The sequence below is a fragment of the Tursiops truncatus genome, chromosome 9 (genome assembly GCF_011762595.2).
Source record: "Tursiops truncatus isolate mTurTru1 chromosome 9, mTurTru1.mat.Y, whole genome shotgun sequence".
In the NCBI taxonomy this organism is placed as follows: Eukaryota; Metazoa; Chordata; class Mammalia; order Artiodactyla; family Delphinidae; genus Tursiops; species Tursiops truncatus.
The window spans coordinates 50,774,835-50,786,946 of NC_047042.1; the positions used below are offsets into that span (position 1 = coordinate 50,774,835).

Below are 12,112 nucleotides of genomic sequence, written 5' to 3' on the forward strand. Positions count from 1 at the left end.
TTCTGCTGTCATTTCGGTTGAGTATGATAAACTAGCTTGCTGAAGGAGATATTATGTTAAAACCTTCCTTCTGCACTGTGAAGTTGCTGAAGCACCCCTCAAATATGTCTCCTTTCAAAGCAAACTGGAATTTGTGAGTCATTTTGTTTTTCCCCAATGAAAACAACAGTGACAACAAAAACAAGTTTCATGACATTCATCTTTTTCAGATGTGATCTCCCTTGAAAATTAGATTTTGCTTTTACTGTATTTACCCGCAAATCTATCCCTAGTAGAGTTTTGGTTTCACTTAACTTGCCTCAGAGAAAGTGACTCCAAGGTCTCTGTTTTTTCCATTTTGGCTCGCTTTCTCTCTTTCAATCTCAGAAATGACAACCTTAACAATAAAATCCTCCAAATACTAATTTTACTAGTGTAGTATATACACTAGTGTGTACACACATACAAAAGAACTTTCATTGTCCATTTGGGTATTCACCTTTTTATTTGGGAGTGACCAATATCTGTCCAGTGGGAGGTCATGTCTCCTTTTTTGCCAATGGCCTATAAGAGAACTGATTCTGACACTGCATGCCACAAAGATGGCCAGTCTTGCTTTGGAGCTCTTTCAGCCCCTGTTGGACATTTCTGCATTTACCATCTCCTCTCTGCAAGGCATAGATACTGAGTCCATTTCACTAAGACCCTTGCCTTACCCATCATCTTAGAAAACAATCAGTAACTTTCCCCTCCCGAACCAAGGATTTTGGATTTTAAGAGGGGAACCTCCTGAGAAAAAAAAAACAAATTAGTTTCTAAGGTGGAAATAGCTGCACAGGGCAGTGTAAGAGATTTTTTTAATAGGTCATGCAATAAAGTAGACCTTTGAGTCATATCAACTCAGCAGCTTAAACCCATACATTCACAAGGCTTAGCCTTTGTAAAAATAATTATGGGTTATCAACTATTGCAAAAGTCCCATTATTTAGAGTTCAATATTCTGCAAGAAAATTCCATGTAATGAGAGATCTGATCCACGGTTGATACTTCAGTGGTTACTTTGTTTTCAAATCTTCTAGTTGCTAAAGGGGAAATCAGGACATTTGGTACCACACAAACAAATCATCTGTAAAAGTGGTTGGGTTTTTCACTTTCCACATAGATGTCTTAGTCAAACAGCTAGAGACATGGAAATTCAGCACTTAGCTGTCAAGGCTGACCTCTCAACAGTCTTATCTTGCTTCTCTTTGCTTTGCTGGAATCAAGAGACTTGAAACCCTTCCCTCTAGCTCCTGGGGAGTGAGAAGGGCTTTTCATGTGCCCTTTTCTTGCATGCCTTGAATATCACTTTTGTTGTTGCATATGTGTGAGTTTTGGTTACTTTCTTCTATTTAATAAGATTGACAATATATTGTAAATACACCAAGTTGGATGAGACCCTCTGCCCACACGCAATTACAGAGAGTGTTTGAGTCCAGATCTTTGCTTCGAACTGGAAGCTGGAATTCATTTATCCTACAACATCCTACAGAGGAAGGTTCAGACCATCCACAGCATTTGCCTATCAAGGAAGGAAACGCCAGACACTTAACTACTCTACTTGGCCTCAAGCAAAGCTCAACATTTCCACAGTCTCTGGGAAAATGAGATGTTACATGTTCTTAGCAGGAGCTGACAATTAAGCTGAGTGAACAATCCTGTGAGGTGGGGCAGTGGAGTTCTTGCTGCTTTAGCCACAGACCTCAGGTGCTGGGGTGAGTGTGAGGCCAAGGGCCAAATGCTTTCAACCACCAAGAAGCCGGGGATCCTCAAATCTACAACCCTTTGGTTTGCTATTCTGTTTATTATCATGGACACTGACCTGTTCCTTCCAACTATTTCCTCTGGCATGATAAGGATTTTGTGAGGTGCCAGGGGAGACATAATTTATTAGAATCAAGTAATGATTTGTAATATTTAAACTATTCCATTAAACCAGGAAGCAGGCCAGAAACTAACCTTTAAATACAGCCAAGGGAGAAAGTCAGCCCAGCAGCTTAAAATATATATCTTTTGCAGGAAGCATGAAGTGTATAATTAGCTGTAATCTCTGCAACTGCAGTCAGGAAGCTTTATATTTTGGCTGATAGGCAGTGTTATCTTCTGATGGCCTGGGAAACCAAATCCTGGGGTTGCATTGCTGGCTCCCGCATGGACCCTCGTGGGTGGTTTTTGGGGGAAACTGGGCAAAGGAGCAGAGGAAAGGAATGGGCAGGGTGGGACCATGATCCAGAGAAGTTACAGGGAAGGATCTGAGTGATAGCCACTTTGATTCTTCTGTAAGGAGACTCTGAATTTCGTGAATTATGTTTAAACATATTCTGATTTCCAGTGTGATCAGTTCCCAAAGACATTTTTAAGGCTTAATATACTGGCAAAAGCTATATCTGCCTTGGCTCCTGCTGGTAGTCATGGAGGAAGTTAAATGTGCTACTGTTAGAGGATCACTTTTATTTTCGGCTGTTTCAACGAGCATGGATTTTTTTTTTTTTTTTCCAGTGGGCAAGTCTCAGTCTGGTAGAGGCATTAAAAATTAGTAAAGGTGGAAATGTTTTGAAACCTTTGATCTCTTGTGGAGGAAGCTGAGCAGAGGGGTGGGCAGTCCCTCGGGAAGGCTTGCTGTGTGAAAGCATATACACCAACAATGAGATACCCTCAATACCTTCTATGGCCTTGAATTCTCCCCTCTAGTCAGGCACCAAAGGGGAAAAAAATCCAGCTGTCCTTTCTGACATTTGATCTAAATCTCTTAAAGTCTCAGGGGAGGCCATGGAGGCTCAGATAGGGGGGCAATAGAGCAAAAACAGTAAATAAATCTGATTTTTGTCCATTCCAGCCAAGGCTGATTTGGTTTGATGGGAAGTGAGTGCTCTTGCTTTTGTTTTTCTGGAGACTGTCAAATCCTGCCTCACCTTGCCCTCTGAACCACACCGACCAACTGATCATCCAACCATTAGTTGAACAGAAATCTACCCTGTCGTTAACAAATGACAGTAATTGGCATTAAAAAAATTATATCTCCCAGTTATTTTTCAGGATTCTGCAGTATATTAAAACTCTTTTCTAATTATTTATAAAAACATTTTCTGCAGTCCATTTGGGAAAGAAGAGATGTGATTTTAAAGGATTTAATCTTTAAAAATAGTGTATGCTTAGGCCAGCACCAGAAAAGCCCAAATATCATTTCTCTCTTCTGCTTCCTGGGATGAGCTCCCTTTGATGGAGATCACGTTCAGATGTGTATTATACTGATATTCTCCAGATAATACATCCTGAATTACAAACTCAGGCATCTTCCAGGTACCGAGGAGGAGAGGATAAAGCAAGAAGGTGACCAAACACTCATTAGAAGAGAAGTGGAAAAGTAAGGGGGCATCTTTCCAGGGACCTCTATCACCAGCATTTATTCTGCAGCAGCCGCAGTATGCAAATAATTGCCTCCAAGCCCTGACTTGGTCAGATAAACCTGCTCTCTGCCTCGTAGACACAGCCTGAGACCAGTTCTCAAAGGCTTGCCCCTCTTCCCCAGCAGCTGTCCTTCTGTAATGCAACAGTTCTGTGCTGTCCTCCAGAGCAGAGCTGCATTGTCCTAGCTATGAATAAATCATTAACCCTATTTTATTAATAAGGCAAAGCTAACAATACTCCCAACCTGGCCCCGCACTTCCTCTCCAGCAGCGCCTCAGAAACAAGTGCCACCCGCTCTTCCTGTGCAGAGAAATGCTGTAAGCCTCAAGGACGCAGCTTGCAGGACCTGGGGTGTGAAGCGCCAGCCAGCTGTTGGCAGATGAGCCCTAACTCTGAAGCCTCAGTGGTCTGCAACTGATGAGAGAGTCAGCTTTAAAGAGAGGCAGCTGCCCAGGGAACACCGCTTCCCTGTGACCGCGGGAGCGAGGCCGTGTCACCGGGAGAGAGTCTGGGTGACGAGGCAGAGCAAAAGAACAGCTTGCTTGGGGCTCATTTTTTAAAGAAGGAAATAACTGAGTTTTAAAAAGATTTTGCTTAGGATATCCTATATGACCTCAAATTTTACCCCCCACCCTGTCCTTGAAAACAGGTGGAAATAAATTATAAGCTTTGTTTTAAGAAACTTTATCAGTGTATGGAGTACTTTTCTATGTCATCAGTTCTATTATACTATTTGCTGACTTACATTTCTTATTGTACTAAGGCCTCTTTTGGGGGGGAAATAACGGAAGCCCAAATTAAAAACATTTAAGCCATAAAAAAGGGAGAAGTTGTTGACTAGGGGTAATGAAAACTTAAAGAGGTGGATGGACTTTAGGCATGGAGTCTAGGAGTTCAAGGAATGTCATCAGATTATTCCCTGCCTCTCCACAGCGTTTGTCTTCAGGCAGTTTTTCACATGGTGACTCCCATTGGGAGGCTGGTGAGAGTTTTGGACACTTGGTTGCCCTCTGGACTAGCTGAGGAGAGGATGCTACCGTGTAACATTTCCATGGGAACTTTGACAAGTAGCTCAATCTTAGGAACTTCTGGGCATCCCCAACCTGCTCTTCTCTGAGTCTCACTACTCAGCAAATAATAACCAACATCTACCCAGGGCTCCATATGAAATCTTGGAGCCATTCTTGATCCCTCTCTTTCCTTCACTCCCTACTTCAATCTACCAGCAAGTCCTATCAGCTTTATCTTCAAAATATATTTGAGTCCAACCACTTGTCACCATTTCTGTCACTACCACCCTTGTCTAAGCCACTAGCACCTCCTTTTGTGGAGCAGTAAGGAAGTCACAGGGGGATGACTTGTCTCCCTAGCAACACTCTTGCTCCCCTAAAATTCCTTTTTCATGCTTAGCTATAGTAATCATTTTCAAATGATCATAAGTGGGACTATGTCTCTATCTGCTTAAAATCTTCTCTATTTATTTTCTCACTGTTCTAAAGGCTAGGATTCTGGAATCAAAGTGTTGGCAAGGGTTGGTTCCTTCTAAAAGGTCTAAGGGAGAATTGTTCCATACCTCTCTTCTAGCTTCCTGAGGATGCCAGCAATCTTGGTGTTCCTTGGCTTATAGCTGCATCACTCCAATATCTGCCTCCATCATCCCATGGACTTCTTCCATGTGTCTCTATGTCCAAATCTCCCTCTTGTTGTAAGGATACCAGTCATTGGATTAGGGTCCACCCTAAGCCAGTATGACCTCATCTTAACTTGATTACATCTGCAATGACCCTATTTCCAAATATGGTCACATTCAAAGGTACCAAGAGTTAAGACTTGAGTGTATCTTTTGGGGATACACAATTCAGCTCAGTACAGTATATCATCTGGTCTCTCCAAAACTCACATCTGTTCCGTGGGCAAAATGCATTCACCTCATGTAAATTGATACAACCACTATGGAGAACAGTATGGAGATTCCATAAAAAACTAAAAATAGAACAACCATATGACCCAGCAATCCCACTACTGGGCATATACCCTGAGAAAACCATAATTCAAGAATAGTCATGTACCACAATGTTCATTGCAGCTCTATTTACAATAGCCCAGAGATGGAAACAACCTAACTATCCATCATCGGATGAATGGATAAAGAAGATGTGGCACATATATACAATGGAATATTACTCAGCCTAAAAAGGAATGAAATTGAGTTATTTGTAGTGAGGTGGATGGACCTAGAGTCTGTCATACAGAGTGAAGTAAGTCAGAAAGGGTAAAAAAAAAAAAAGGTTCCGAAGAACCTAGGGGTAGAGCAGGAATAAAGACGCAGACATAGAGAATGGACTTGAGGACACGGGGAAGGGGAAGGGGAAGCTGGGACGAAGTGAGAGAGTAACATTGACATATATACACTGCCAAATGTAAAATGCAGCTGCATTGCACCGGAGATCAGCTCTGTGCTATGTGACCACCTAGAAGGGTGGGATAGGGAGGGTGGGAGGGAGACGCAAGAGGGAGGGGATAGGGGATACACATATGCATATAACTGATTCACTTTGTTATACAGCAGAAACTAACAGAACATTATAAAGCAATTATACTCCAATAAAGATGTTAAAAAAATGCATTCACCTCCTCCCACATCCTTAAAAGTCTCAACTTATTCCAGCATCAACTCTAAGTCCAAAATCTTGTCTAAATATAATTTGACTCCAAAAATCCCAAATCTCATCTCCTAAATCACCTTAAATCATGTAGGGTGAGACTCTGGGCATGGTCCATACTCAAGCAAAATTTCTCTCCATCTGTGGACCTGTGAAACCTAGAAAGCAAGTTATCTACTTCCACAGTACAATAATGAGACAGGCATATGATAAGCATTCCTATTCCAAAAGGTCCCAGGTCCCAGACAAGCCTGAAACCCAGCAGGGCCAATACCATTAAGTTTCAAGGGCCAGAATCCTCCGTGGATGAATGCCCTGTCTGTTGGGCCAGCTGCGTTTGGGGACCTGAACCCTCAGGGGGTTGTAGGAGGGCCTGGCTCCCTTGGAAATGAGGGCAGCATGTACTGAAAAGAGAAAATGGAAAATATCATAAAACAAACTACTCGTTTTTACATGTTGCTGAGGATGAAACCCGAGGAGGGTCCCTTGGATTGACTTTAACCACATCCATAGTTGCAAACACTCTGGCAGTCCCAGAGCTGGCCCGGAAGCTAGGAGAAGGGAAAGGAGGAGAAAGTCCTGCAGCCAGTAAGTTGTTTATGCTTGAGATTAAGGGATAAGCAGGGCTGACTTCATGGGCGTGCAACCTGTACAGTTGCACAAGGCCCAACACTTAGAAGCGACCCACAATTGATTTAATGCTCTTCTGTCAACATCTTGAAGTTCCTAATATTTGAACCAGGGGACCCACATTTTAATTTTACACTGGGCCCCCAAAATTATGTAGCTGGTTCTGAGTATAATGACTGCCTACCACTTACTTAAGACAACTTTGTATATACATAAGACAAAAGCTGGAATCTCTATCAAATTATTGACACAGTTATTTCTGGGAAGAAGGTAATTTTAGGTTTTCTTCTTTTTGCTCATCTATATTTTTAATTTTTTATAATGAATATGCATTACTTACATAGAAAAAATGATTTTTTAAACTTTACAGATTATTGATTGGAAAAATTGCAGAAATAAATTTCTTATGAAGTATCCTTTCCATCTTGAACTCAACTGGAATGAGTCCTAGAGGCCTTATTTTGCATGTAGAGTTTATTGGGAAGAGTCACCTGTGGGGAGGAAGCTGTGCCAGGCAAGAATGCTTCCCGTGGAAGCAGCAGAGAGATGGAGGGTCATAGAAGATGATGTCTACGAGATCCTTAAGCTGTCTCCCTGTAGTCTTCCCCGAAGAAAGGAAAGAGGAACATACCTCCAACACTCACAATCTGTTCTTTCATGAAGACCTAACTACTGATTTCTCTGTCCCTGATTTCAAATGTGCTGCAGAAGAAAACCACACAGTTCTCCACTGGGCCGCACTACACAGTTACAGGTCAACATCAGTTGGGCCCAGTGCTTCTCAGCATACCGTGTCCTTGATTTGGAACCATTTCCCATTTTCCACAGCATATGCCAAACTTAACTCTGCTCTTCTCATCCCTGAGTAAACACTCACTTTCCTAACTACCCCAAGAAAACAAAGGGCATTCAGTAAGAATTCCGCAGCCTTGCCCTGCAAGCTTTTCTTTGCGTTAAAGTGTCCCTCTCTCTGACTTCTACCACTTAACTTCTAAGTGATTAAGATCGTGTTTCTCTTTGTGTATAATAACATAATTAGAAACCCAAGATCACTCTCATCCAGTTCTTTGTCATGTAATATGTCTTTTAGGATTGAAGAAGATCCCTGTTCAAGCATGAGTATAACTTTCTGTGCTTTGGGGGTAACTGATGCTTATATGCTAGTTAACATGCTTTAATCTGTAAATTAGCTTTTTTCATCAGAGCTCACTTTCCTTATTTTTGTCCCTGATGTTACCTTGGGTATTTATGGTAACCAGTCTCCAAAGATAGCCCCCAATGAGCCACACCTCCCAGAATTCATAGTTTTGTGTAGTCCCTGACTTTTGAATCTAGGCTGGCCCTGTGATCCACTTCCATAGAATATGACATCAGTGACACAATGCTAGTCTGGGTCTAAACCTTCAAAAGAACTGGCAGCTTTTGCTTGTCCACTCTTGAGATTTAGATTTAAGAAGCTCATTTAAAGAAACCCAAGTTAGCTGCATAGAGAGACCATACTGAGATAGAAGGAAAGATGTCTCAGCCTTCCAGCCAACCCTGCCAATGCTTGAGATGAGTAGAGTCATCTTGAACGATCCAGCTCATACCACCTTCTCTTACCACGTGAAAGACTCTGAGAGAAGAATCCAGTTAACCCACTGGGGCTATTATAAGAGATAACAAATGGGACTTCCCTGGCGTACCAGTGGTTAAGACTCCATGCCTCCAATGCAGGGGGCATGGGTTCGATCCCTGGTCAGGGAACTAAGATCCCAAATGCCTCGTGACCAAAAAAAAAAAAAAGAGAGAGAGAGAGATAATAAAATTATTGTTTTAAGCTCCTAAGTTTGAGATGGTTTGTTAAGCATTAATAGATAACTAAGGCACTAACTCTCTTCACCAATCTTTTCCTAGTAGCTTCACAACACCAGCTCACCTCCACTGCCTAGTCTCTGCCAGGCAGCCGTAGGCAGTCAACATACTGAATAAATGAATTCCAAGTGGATGGAATTCCAAAGTGTATCTTTGCTTACACAGTTTGACGTTCCTTCCCCTCCTTTTAAAACCCAGCCTTGGGCTTCCATTCAAACATTTACCAATTATCTTATAATCTTGGCAGTTGTATTTTGCCTGACATTTCTGTGGACCTCATTTATATTAAAACTACTTCAATATGGAATTAGTATATATATATATATATATATATATATATATATATATATAGTACAGTATAGTGGTCTAAAACACAGAACGTTGTTTGAAATTAATGTGTTTTGATTGCTGTGAATGCCTCGTCTGATACTGAGGTAATTCATAAATGACATGTTGGAACCATTCTTCCAGGGTTTCAGGCTGTTCCATAAGTATATTATTTCTAGCAATGGGTTGCAGGCTTGTGAAAGTAATAGTCTACAATGCATGCCACAGGCAAATGCCAATTTGAAGGATTTAAAGAAAAGTATAACAAACCACCATATTTGTTAGCGTTTTGAGGTACCAAAACCTTTGTGAAATTTCAAAGACCATTCATTTCCTCAGGCCTATATACACCAATGCAGTCACATTATAAATTAGAACTCGCAGGCTCTTGCCTGTGGAAATATTTCCAAGGAATGTCTCGTAAGTCTCTAGTGAGGGTCTCACATCCACTCCAGTGAATGCTCCCACTTCTCTGCCGTCTTTCGCCACACATCTGACGGTACTGCCATAACCTCCCAGAACAGATGTTTCCCCCTCAGCTGAGGCACCAGAACCCTCCACATGCCAAACCATTTAGTGTTTCATTTTGTTTCACATTGTTAGGTAGACACATAGCTGTGCTCCTTGGGCACAAAGTTTTGCAAAATTTTCCTGAAACAAATATTCCAAATTTCCTCACTGCTCCCTGCTTACCACACAATTCACATATAAACTCCTTGGGCTCAGAGAGGACTCGTCTTCATGGACACTAAGTGACAGACACCATTCTGCTCTCAGGACTACTCCCTTCCCTATAACCCTGAAGTTTTAGTACCAAGCCACACTTTTCTAGCTTCCTTTTCCTTTCAGAAGAAGCTTTCCCTCTTCTGGTAGAATCTTTGGCAGGCCTGCTCCACCAGCTTAGAAATGCCCAGCCAGTCTGAGTTGTAATCATGTCTCAACTTATATTCAAATTAGGTCTTCCACCACACACACACAAGAAGTTAATAATATCATGAGACTCTGTAGACCTGAAATGTAGGCATCGTTCACTGGCACTCCCCTAGTGGGGAATGCAAAAAACATGGAAGTGGGATGTCAGAGGCTATATGTATTCCTAACTCACTCACTCGCTCGCTCACTCACTCACTAGTTGGATAACTCAGGTAAGATAGTGAACCTCTCTCAGCCTCAGTGCCTAGGTAATTCCAGCAATATTAGCCCATAATTTTGCCTGATGAGAATGTGTGAGAACACCCATCCTGGAGAGGGATGTTGACTGTCTCACATCCATCTTAGTGAGGCTCCCTTCTCACTAAGCATAACACATGGCATGAGAATGCAGGGGGAGCAGGTGGACAGCCTAGGTCTCAGAAGGCAGGCATGGAGCCAGCGAAGCCACAAAATACAAGTGCAGAACAGAGAAACTTGGCTTCCTTTTGTAAAACAAGAGGCAGGAAAAAAAAAGATGAGAAAGAGATACATCATTGAAACAAATCAAAGATAATTTTTCCTGAACTTCCTAATAGGCTAAGACAGGACATCTTTTTAGGATTAAGATGGAGAAAACTACTCCCTTGGATGGCATGAACTGAAGGTGTTCTCTCAAGACAAAGAGCAGCCCAGTTTGTCTCCCTAAGGCCAGAAGGCTCTGTATATTATAATAAAAATAGCAGCTAACCTAGGGAGCATTTACTATATGCCAGACACTGAGTTAAGCATTTTACACGTATTAGTTTATTAATCATAACATCAACCCCAGAATCACCCGCTGCTTGAGATAATCAAAAATATTACCAGGTATTGTCAAACTCTCCCCATGTTGAGAACCATTGTTTGGTACTAAAAATCCCTACCTAAAAGTCTGACAGTGGCCCCTATCACAACTCTTGACCAGCAGTTCCTGTTCCCAGATTCCTTGAGATTATACAGTTGGTTGTATGTAGGCATTAAACAAATTCATATTGGTATGATGCTTAGGAAAACTCCTTGCATATAGCAAACACTAATGTAAGTATTAGCTATTATTATTACTGTGTTTGTTATTGTCATCATGACAGGAAAGGTAGCAGAGTAGGGTAGAAGGGAGCCTGTATTGGACAATTGGAGATTTGGGGGATAATTATCCCCACTCTTGGATAATCAAAACCAGGACTGCAGTGTGGAAGGTGCAGCCATCAGTGACTAAGTCCATCAGCCAAGGCCAGCAGTAGAAGCTTTGCAAACACAGTCAAAACATGAATCTTGTCCAGGCAGAAAATAAAATCATCAAGAAAAAAGTAATTGCTTTCACTGAGTCTTTATTAAAAAGTCATTCTGAGTAAATGATCACTTTCCCATTCCTGCAAATAATCCTTTTCATTGGAGTCTTGGGTGTCTCCCACTTTGATGCAATCAAGCCATTGGACTTACTGAAGAACATGTCTCATGTCAAATAGGTCATGGCTTGAGGAAGAGAAAGGGTAGGTCTGCAGAGGAGTAAGAAGAGTAGACCAGGTTGATGTGTGAGGGACAAAACAGTAAAGAGAATCATCCTATCTTGTTGCCCAATTGCTCATAATGAGTCAACAAGTAGGCAGCCATCTTTAACTGGTGACAGAGTGAAAAGGAAATGGTAAATCAGGGAGGCTGGAGTGCTGGCACACCTGTATGAAGTAAGCACTGGGACTCATTCCAGACACAACCACAAAGGGCTTTCAAGAGACACAGAGATGCTAAGGCACCCCTGAGATAGCTTGTGAAATGCTAGGTAAAATCCACCCTAAGCCTTCACTGCTAAAACTGAGACTGACAGGCAGGGTTCAATGGTATCAGCTACCTGAAAGCAAGAAATGTTAAAAATTTAGGGAATGTAAGAACACAGGACCTGAGAGAAGATTTTGCCATTTTCATTAAAAGCATCGTGTCAGCTTGGTAATGCTTACAGACTTAGAACAGCCACGCTGGGTTTCATAGGTCAGGGTTGTGAAGAAATCTATTCATTCGCTGAAACAACCACCTTTCTATATGTCCACTCAGCTTCTCTGTGGCTCAGTTTCTTCATCTGAAATAGCAGCTGTGTTGTACATGATTTTATCTTTTCACATAGAATATTTAATTCTCATAACACGTTGAGAGGTAGGTGTTATCATCTTTAATTAATAGATAAAATTGGGGCTCTGAGAGGTTGTTAGTCACTTCCCTAAAGTCACATAAACTGTCCTAAGTACACCAGGCTCTCTATTTCAAGTTCT

At 41.7% G+C, this 12,112-nt stretch overlaps 1 protein-coding gene across 2 annotated transcripts in view; it reads left to right on the forward strand.

Annotated features, from left to right (window-relative positions):
* Nucleotides 1-12,112, forward strand: part of MTERF1 (mitochondrial transcription termination factor 1) — a 603,361-nt gene that overhangs the window by 416,467 nt on the left and 174,782 nt on the right. The window lies entirely within an intron of this gene.